Source organism: Pteropus alecto, unplaced genomic scaffold, assembly GCF_000325575.1.
Source record: "Pteropus alecto unplaced genomic scaffold, ASM32557v1 scaffold77, whole genome shotgun sequence".
NCBI classification, from domain to species: Eukaryota; Metazoa; Chordata; class Mammalia; order Chiroptera; family Pteropodidae; genus Pteropus; species Pteropus alecto.
The window spans coordinates 1,338,863-1,349,380 of record NW_006440820.1 but is presented as its reverse complement, the minus strand read 5'-3'; the positions used below and the strand labels follow the sequence as shown (position 1 = coordinate 1,349,380).

Here is a 10,518-nt window from a genome sequence, read left to right as displayed (position 1 = left end):
CCAGTATTTTGAACTCTGCATCTGGTAGATTGCTACTTCCATTTTGGTGAGTTCTTATTCTGGAGCTTTGTTCTGTTCTTTCATATGAGACATGCTTCTTTGTCTCCCCATTTTGGCTTCCTCCCTGTGTCTGTTTCTATATATTAGGTAGGTCTCTTAAGTCTCCTGGTCTTAGTAGAGTGGATTTATGTAGTAGGTATCCTGTGGAACCCAGAGGCACAGTCCTGGGAGGGGTCCAGCTGGAAGCCAAGTTCAGTTGCAGCCTGTGTACCTCCAAGGCCACCTGGTAAGAGCCACCAAGCAATCCACAGATTGCTGCCACCTGTGCTGGAGCCTTGAAGGGCCAAGTTAGAAATCAAGGCCATTTGCTAGTAGTGCAGGGCTTGGAGCTGCTCAGCAAGAGGTACAGGGCATGCCATGGCCAGATGCCGCTTCTTTGGGTTTTGTGGGCCTTTGAGAGATTTTAGGAGTGTCTGCAGCAGGAGCCAAAGACAAGCCATTTGTTGGCTATCATCAATAAATCAAAGAACAACAAGTGTTGGCGAGGATGAGGAGAAACTGGAACCCTCAGACACTGTTGGTGGGATTGCAAATTGGTACAGCCACTGTGGAAAATAGTCTGGAGATTCCTCAGAAAATTAAAATTGGATCTACCTTTTGACCCAGCAATTGCACTTCTGGGTATTTATGCAAAGAAAATCAGAACAATAATTTGTAAAGATCTCTGCATCCTTAGGTTCATGGCAGCACTATTCACAATAACTAAGATATGGAAGCAAGCTAAATGCCCATTAACAGACAATTGTCTAAAGAAGTTACGCTTCATATATACAGTGGATTATTACTGAGGCATAAAAGAAAAAATGAAATCCTACTATTCGCAACGACATAGATGGACCTGGAGGTTATTATGCTGAGTGAAATAAGTCAGACAGAGAAAAATAAATACCACATGATTTCACTTATATGTGGAATCTAAGGAATTAAAAGAATAAACTAATCAAAAACAGACTCACAAATATAGAGGACAATCTGGTGACAGACAGCGGGGAGGGGTGTTGGGCTGGGAGAAAGGGGTGAAGGCTTAAAGAAGTACAAATTAGTAGTTGATAGATGGTCATGGGGATGGGGAGTATGGCATAGGGAATGCACTCATCAGTAATGTAATGGCTATGCGTAGAGCCAGAGGGAAGATAAAGTAATCAGCGGAATCATTTTATAAACTATGTAAATGTCTAACCAATATACTGTATACTTGAAACTAATAATAAAATAAAATAAAAGACAGCCATTTGTATGGAATAAACCACTGGAAGAGGCTTGGGTACACCCACAAGTTGGGAGAGGCAGAGACTCAGGGAATCACCTGGGCAGAGCGACCTGTGTTATTCAGGTTGATGGTGAATCAGATATGGCTGTGTCTGCCTCCACAGGCAGGGAAGGGGGAGGAATCAGTCAAGAAACAATGGATACTGTCAGCACTTCTGTCCAGGAGAAAGCTGCCCCTCCAGCCCTCATCCTGAAGCCTGACAACTCAGCGTCTCCTCGTATGTCCCTGGCGCCTGTGAGCAGCTGCTCCAGCATTGGAGCTCAGAGCGAGTGAGTCCATCAGTGAGTAAGGCCGGGCATGGGCCCTTTAAGAGGAATGTCTGCGATTCCTGCAGCCCTCTATCTCAGTCATCCACAATCTCTGCTTGTTTTCACAGCCAAAGGTTGTGGGGACTTCACTTCCTGGTGCTGGAACCCTGGGCTGGAGAGCACAGTGTGGGGCTGGGACCCTTTGCTCCTCAGGTTGGGGAGGGGGCTCTGCAGCCAAGATATCTCTCCTGATTCTCTATCACCATATGCAGTTGTGGGACCAGGCCATTTTGTGTCTCCACTCCTCCTACTGATTTGAGTTGTCCTGTTATTTTTGTCCCTAGTTATAGGGCTTCTGTTCAGCCAGACCTCAGGTGACTCCGTGTGCTGGTAGCTCTGTAGTTTTGGTGTGGTTGTGAGAGGAGGCATGCACAGCCTCTACTTTCTATGCCATCTTGACCAATCTAGCTCAGATTCTTTATTAGATGTTTTTTCCTTAGATGAGATTTCTTCATGAATACTAGAATTTTTGTTTGCACTTTCATTTGGAGTATCTTTTCCTTTCTCCTTGTCTTCCTTTTTCTTTGTTTTATTTTCATTTACATTCTGACTTTTTATGTTGAGCTAATTGCCAGTTGCCTCAATTCAGCCCCCCTTTAGTAGCAGGAAATTGAATACAAGGAGCATGAACGCCTTCTATTTCCTGGGTTTCCCATTCCATGTCCTATTGAAGAACCATTGGTTGTCAATGTGAAAAGCGAATCCACCACTTCCACAATGAACCTTTGGTACCTCTTGGAATATGATTCTGTACCCGCTCAGACTTCCCTCTCAATGGGTCCCCAGGCATGCCTTCTTTCCAGGCTGAGGCTTCGGTCCTTGTGTGCACAGACTACATTCAAATTTTTGTGAACTTGACGCCAATAGAGGTTTGGTGCAGGGGAATGGCCCTCTTCCTATCTCTACCTTCTTCTTTTGTACGAACTAATCTAGAATCTTTGCTTCCATTTGTTTGGGAGACAGAGAAAATCTTCCTGCAGAGAAAGAGAAGAACAAAGGAGAAATGCAGAAAGAAACAGAACCTAAAGATGAAGAGAGAGGAAATCATGATTTGCCCATTTTTCTCAAGTCCTGTTCTCTGCCCTTCCTGAAGTCTGATTGTATAACTCTTCTTTCAGTTCTCGGACACACCTCGGTATTCTTATAATACCTCTTCCATATATTTTTTGCTTAAGCAAAAACACACTTGGTCCAGTGTGTTTGTGATTCCCGTGCCAAGCACTACTGCACTCCACACTCTGGGAATTCCTGCTCCCAGAACTCCTGCTTTGGAGTAGCAATCTTGGCTCTTACTGTGCAGTGGGAGAACTTAGGCATCTCTCAATACAAGCAAACTTTTTCAGTAAGACAGGATTAGGTCAGGAAAACAGAGCCACTCTGTGTATTGCAGGAAACTAAGGGCTTAAGGGCTTATACGATGTGGGGAAGCCAGAGGAGTGGGGGTTTGAAGGCTGTTGCTAGATGGTTGGAGAAATAGTCACTGATGCTTCTTTCTAGCATGAAGCACTGGATGGAGCAGGTGGTACTCAGAAGTTTTCCAGGAAATTACCACAATTCTCAAGTGTTTAGAAATGACCCGACCAACTTTCTCTCTAGCAGCAAAGTGAGAGCTTGAGGAGAAGTTCGAGAAGTTGTGGTATTTGGCCACAATGACTGCCAAGTGGGAAATCATTAACAATTCTAAGAGTGTGGAGTTCACAGAGAACTCTGAGAAAATACAATTTGGAAAGGAGACCTTAGAAGTGGGTGGTAACCATGCAAAGTTGACAGTTGAACCAAAGGTCCTTTGAAAATGAGAAAATTGTCATGTGTTGAGAGCCAGAGGACTTTTCCCAAAGCAAAAAATGGCTGAACCAAATGATTTTGCAGGTCCTTTCCAGTTTTAAGATAGACTGAATCTTAAACATGGTCCAGATAGTGTCTCCTATAGACTCGTCAATAGCAAGAAAAACATGAAAGATTGTGGAGCTGGACCACTCTTAGTAAAGTGACATGAGCCCCTTATACACTGGCCTCTGATTGAGAAGGCCATGCCCAGTGTTTCATCAGAGTTAGTTTTTCTCATAACAAACTTTTCTCAACAAGCCAGCCTTCCCTCCAGTCTCGAGCCATCTCTCATTGGTTCTGCCACCTGATTTTTGTGTCACCTGCCATTGAGGATGCACTTTACTGCTCTAGTTTACCTGTTCATTGCTGGTCTGTGAGGTATCTTTATACCCAGCTTGGGTGGAGGAGACAGAATCACTTTCGCTTCTATATCCTTGACCAATTTGCCTAAACGAATGCACAAAGATCTGGGACAAAGACCCATGCCTCCCTTCCACTTAAAAATTATGCCATCTTTTTCAAACCTCTTCTTCATTCAGCCTATTTTACTCTTCTCCCTGCACTGCATATGTAAAATCTTTCTTGTACATTAAAAGGTTGTGAAAGATTTACTTGTCTTAACCACATGATTTTCCAGATGTGTTAATCATGCATTACTCACATACTCTGAGCTTTTGCTGTTAATGTCATTTTACTGAACTTGGGAGAAGATACTTGTGGTGGTTATATAATTCTCAGTCTTGCTGACAGGGAATCTCATAATATGCTTAAGTGTAGGGGGTCCTCATTTTTGATTCATTGTCCTGATGAAATAAAATCCTTTTGTTATTTTCTGCCTTTAGTTGAATGGTAAAGGAAGTCAGCATTTTCTTTTATTTGGATGTTCAATTTTACTTCTATAGACAAATATTATTGAAAGACTAAAGTAATATTGATGGTCTAAACAGAGAAGTCAAAGTTCCTATACTAAAGATTAATGGATTTTTCATTCTTTTTGTCAAAGTAAACCATAGAGCATTATTTCATTCCCTCAAGATAGTTTCAAAAAGAATGCACAGTTCAATACTCAGAATCATGATGAGATTAATTGATCAGAAATTCTACAGTTTCTCCATAGTTACCATAAATAGTATGGTTATCAAATAGACAGACACAGAACACTTGACAACTCTTTCTTTGTTATATTCTGTAATTAATCTTGAAACCAGCTTTATTTGTCAATTAAAAAAATAAGTCAGTGGAACATGCAGTTAACACATGGCATGATTCTATAACAAACATGATTCATGGTCCAGAGCAGGTTCATGCAGAAACCAGCTTTGCCTTTGATTAAATGGCAAAGCATGTTTATACAGCATCCTCCAAGTACTTGAGTAAACTCTGTATTTGAGGCTGAAATGCATACACTATCACTTTGTCTTTTCAGCAGCATAGATTCAATTGTTCTTGGTCAAATGTATTTTGGGAATGCTATCTGTATAATCAAAGCAATAATGAATTGTGGCAGTTTAAAAAATGTGCGCAAATTTTTTGACACCCTTCCCAGGTGGGTTCTATGACTTCTCCACCTGAATCTGAGCTGACATTAGCGACTCACTTGTAATCAATAGAATCTGCAAAGCAATCCACATAACTTTTGAGGCAAGTTCATAGAAAGCCATGCAGCTTCTGCTTGGTTCTCTTGGGACATTTGCTGTGGGGGAAGCCAGGTGCCATGTAAGAAATCCAACTACTCTGAGCCCCTCATGCTGTTGAGGACAAGTGGAGGTAACTCTGGTTGACAGCTGAACTAAATTCCCAGCCACCAGCCAAAATGCCAGCCATGTGAGTGAGCCATTTCAGACGTCCCATTCAGTTGAACCTTCAGATGACTGCAGTCTTCGAGAGAGCCCAAACAAGAACTGCTTAGCTGATAGATAGATAGATAGATAATAGATAGGTAGATAGATAGATAGATGATAAATTTTGTAGTCAAGTAGTTTCAGAGAGAATTCTGCATCTTAGGAGATTCAAAATGCACATTGTAACATTAAAGGCTCTGATAAATCCTGCAGTGCAGAAATGTAGCCTAAATTTATTTAGCCACAGAGCCATTTTGTCTTGAAACATCAGTTAGCTTCTGATTGATAAAATTAGCACTCCAATACATTTTTCAATGATAAAAATTATCATTTATAGCTTGGTACTACATGTTGGCTCAGATTTCAAAGAGAGCCTGTTGTAGTTGTAATAGTTCATTGACTTCATCTTGATAAAGAAATCAAATTTCACGGGGAGGTATGACTAATAAGGATGGGTAGAGGACCTGAAATATGTCAGAAAATAAGAGGCTATTGGTTAAACTAGAAATTACAAGTACAGAGACTATATTAGCAATCATCAGGAAGAAAGTTACTTCTGAATAGGAAAATAATTGGATTTTAAAATGTTCTTTTGGTTCTGCCTCTTTTGGTTATCAAAGGAGTGGCAGAAACTTCTGGCTGAGTCTCAGAGAAAATCAATCAGTCTATCTATCTATCAATCTATCATCTATCTATCATCTAATCTATCATCTATCATCTCTGTCTGTCTCTAACATCTATCATCTATCTATCTACCTATCTATTATCTATCTATCTATCTATCTATCTATCTATCATCTATCTATCTATCTATCTATCTATCTATCTATCTATCTATCTATCTATGTATCTATCATCTATCTATCACCTATCTATCTGTCCATCCATTCATTCATCCATTTATCCATCCATCCGTCCTCATTCATTTCATTTGAATAGGTAATATATTTATGTGGTATAAAATTCAGAAGGTACAAAGTGATACACACTGAAAACTTACCCTCCCACTCTTTCAACCAAAGTGTTCCCAGTCTGTTCTTTCAGGGTTAATTTAAGCATTTATAAACAAATACATATATATGTTCTTAAAGAAAACGTATGGTAGCATACTATACATATTATATTCTGCACCTTGCTTTGTTCAGGTAAAAATATGTATTTGAAGTCATTCCATATCTATACATGGAAAGTTTCTTTACTCTTATTTTTCCCATATCTATGCAATATTCCATTGTATGGATGTGTACCATCTTGTAATTAAACAGTCACTTAAGGATGGGACTTTTCCAATTATAAACAATGTTGCAGTGAATAAACTTGTACGTGAATCACTTTGCATGTTTGCAAATGTATGTGAGGATACATTACTAGATATGGAATTGCTGGGTCAACCGATGGCAGGTGTTGCTGGTGCCTGGCCCAGATCCCTTTTATGGGACTGGCATAGACATTCCCTAGCCACTGCAGATATTGGCTGCTAAAAACTCACACCTGCTTTCTTTTCTGGCAAACTGCTGTTAACTGACAATTGCTGCCTGGACCACAGATGTCATGGAAGTTACACACCCTTCTGGGGACAGCCCTTGGCCAATGACTGACAGATGTGTGGGTATAACAGCCAAGCCTCCTTGTCTCTGGGCAGGACAACCTCTGCCATGCAATTTTCACTCAAGAGCTCCTTGTGGGATCAGGCTGAGCCTGGACTAATCTGAAGCCACATCTTGTTCTAGCTCCTTCTCCTGCCACCCTGCTTCTCTTACTCCCTGGCAGGTTTCTCCTGAGAACATTCCCTCAATAAGTCATCTGTACAAGAATCCCTGTCTCAGCCTCTGTTTCTATGGAAGCTCATCCAAGACAAATGGTATGTGCACATGTAATTTTTATGGATTTCATAGATATTGCTCTATTGTCCTTCATAGTGTTTATATCAATTTAGACTCATCCTAGCGATATAAGAAAGTATTAGGAAAAATCTTATCATCTTAATTGCTCACCAAATATTACTAAAAGAATGAATATATGCTGTATCTTATTTTGGTGATGGTATATTTGGTGCAGTGTGTCCATACTTTTGTTTGTTTCCAGAGGAACAGGGACACATATCTGCTTTAAAAGTTATATTTCTATCTCAATAGCCATGTGACCACTGACTCAATGGCCCTTCCACTTTGCTATGGGTGCCAGAGAATGCTGAAAACTATATGGTAGGAAATGCCCTGGGCAAAGGGAAGGGTTAGTGTATTTTAAGATATAACAGATGTCAGGACTGGTATCTTATTTTTTGAAAATCTTGACGAAGCATGGAATACTCAGATAGGAGGAAAATATTTGGGACCCACAGGGAAATTCTGCTGCTGAGTCCAAAATTGACCAATGCTTTTAGATAGTATATGGTTTAAGCTACAGTGTGATTTGCATAAGCCAGAGGCAGCCTGCTGGGAGCTTTCAGATCAGCAGACTTGAGATTCCAATCACAGCTCTACTGCCTTCGAACTCTGTGCTCTTATCTCTCTGAGTCTCAGTTTTATTTTCAATAAAACAGTAATGTAAAATCTATCATGCAAAATTATTATGAAGGTTCAATGTGTTTGGTCCTTGGTAGAAATTCTATAAAGGGTATTGAAATAGTAGCAGGAATTGTGGTTATTATTATTAGAGAGCTTTCATTGATTATGATGAAAGGTCTTAGCACTAGGGAAGTATGTTTAGTACAGAAGAAGAAGGTCCAGGAGAAAGGCTCCTGGTCTTCAAATGTCAACAGCCCTACTTTTCACTTCTTCATGTTGTCCTATTTCAATTCTTTTACACTAACAAAGACCCATACTTCCCTCCCCCTGCTTCAGTCTCCCAGTTCATTCAGGGGCTGGCATAGATGGCCAAAAAAAGAAAGCCAGAGCATGTGGGTGGCAGGGTTTTCTCTTCTGGTAAATGTTTGGGAACCCAATGACCTATACTCAAGAGGAAAGATTGACTTCCTATGTAGCAAGGAGTTTTAACGGTGAGAAGTTTTCCTGTTTCCATTGAGGACAACGAAAAAGGAAATGGAAAAGCTGAAACAGAAGAGATTAGGATGGATTAAGCAAGATCTTCCAAGACTCCTAGTGCTAGCAGATTCCATACTGTGAACACATTGCCTCTGGGTTTTTTGGGTATAGTCCAGGTTTATGATTCAGCATTGGTTTTGTATTGTCTAGGCCACCTAAAGGAATCCCCACACATAACAAAAATGCACACATTAAGAACAAAGCCAAGGATTTTTTTTTAACCATTATGTTTCGGGGGGCGGAGGGGAGTTTCAAATGATCTTTTTTCATTACATTCCCTACTGTTGTCCTGCTCATAAATGTTGATGTTGCATAATGAGTAGAGTTTTGAACAAGTTTATTTGCTTGTTCATTTTGGTGGAGGAAGGGGGACTTTTTTGAGAAAAGAAAATTAGAACATTTTTAAAGAAAAGTTTATGCCAAAAGAGTATTCTCTGTTTAAGAAAAATATGAAAGCTAGATCTGTTTTGAGCCTTTCAAGTTAGATAATAGTTTGAAAGTATGTCTTTACATCTTGTAAAATAATCATTGCACACATTATTTATCCTCTTTTCCAGAATAAAGTACTTCTTGGTACTTACACTTGAGAGAACTTAGAGATACAGATTGGGGTGGAGTGTGCTCCTAGCTTCTTTTTCTTCTGCAATATGGAAGGCAGATTGGGTAACATTCACATAACGTTCACTGAGATCCAGGCTGTCATGTTGCACAACCCCAGGGGACACCATTGCATTGTATCCTATATGAATGACACCCTCTGGAATACAGCAGTGTAAGTGGTGAGCCCTGGAATTGTGCTTCATTTAGTAATGTCCACATTTTGCTTCTAAATGCCACATTTGGGGTCTTACCTTATCTAGTGTCCCTAGGATGCACATCTACAGTCCAAGCCACCACAGCAACAACTTGAGATTAGTATTATCAGAACAGAAGCTGGCAATCAATTCCAGTTTAAGATACCTTCCTTCCTCTGAGTATCTGCTGTGGTATGGAAGAACGACTAAGGCTTGGTCCCTGCACTCATGATAAGCACAAGACGGGAGTTGACCCACAAAAGGCAGGAGATTTTGGTCCTTCGTTCTATGAGTTTGGTGACCATATTTTTCAAACAAAAATCAGGACAAATGGTCTGGCAAAAGATTATTTATAGTCTTTGAATATATTTAAAAGGAGTCTTGGTGATTTATGTGACAAATCATTGTGTAGAAAAGAATGAAACTGTGAAATTGATGTTGTCCCTGGAACTTTAATTTACACTCAGTACTTATCCTATAAATAGCTACCATTTATTAAAGACTTATTATTGAAGCACCAGAGAAAGTGCTTTATAGAAATTATCTAATTTTCTTCTTGGGACAACTCTAAGAGGTAGGCACTATTCATCCACTTTATAAAGGGGATAACTGAAATTCTGAAATGAGAAGTAGCTTACCAAGATCAGGTAAGTGATAGAGCTGACATTCCTAGCCAGGCTGGCAGAACCCACTATTTTCAGCGATACAACATTATACTGTCTCTCCTATTTAATGGGGCTTTTTACTCTTTTATTGGCAAGTTTTACTCTTTTGTTTGGGTCTGAAGTACAGCAAAATGCTGTAATCCTATTAGGCCTAGAGGTGTGCAATTCTCTTCTATTAGTGGAGAATAAGACATTTCTTATCTCTTTAATTTAGTTCACAATAACAAATATTTATTAAGGATCTACTTGGTACTAGGCAGTGGGTTAGTAGTTATGGAATATAAAGATTAATGATTATTTGCCGCGTCCTCTTTCTACCCTACTGCGTGACAAGGTCCGGAGATGGGGACAGAGGCTTCAAGGAATGCATCGTCAAGAACGAGGACGTGGCATGTGTTTAGGGATAATTGGTTTCTTAGAAATGATCCTTTAATAGGGGGGAATCTGGGTAGCACAAATTCTAGTAAGTGTAAACGCTGCACAAATGGATTTCCTCAAAATTGGCTCTGAGGAAAACATAGTAAATTCCCTGCGTATGGAATCAGCTCTAGTCACCCTGACGTGTCCAGAATGCGTAAACCCTTTATTTGAACAATTATTAAGGGAAATTCCTTTCGATGCACCTCTTAAAGGTATTATGAATAAATTATAACAAGCTGAATTACTAGAACCAGTTTATACTCCTGTTCCCAGGCAGTTAGTAGAAGAA

At 39.9% G+C, this 10,518-nt stretch overlaps 1 protein-coding gene and 1 pseudogene across 2 annotated transcripts in view; one reads left to right on the top strand and one right to left on the bottom strand.

Moving 5' to 3' along the window:
* The window catches only part of LOC112484741, an 8,199-nt pseudogene extending 4,199 nt beyond the window's left edge, over positions 1–4,000 (bottom strand).
* FUNDC1 (FUN14 domain containing 1) overlaps positions 1–10,518 on the top strand; it is an 83,607-nt gene that overhangs the window by 52,953 nt on the left and 20,136 nt on the right. The window lies entirely within an intron of this gene.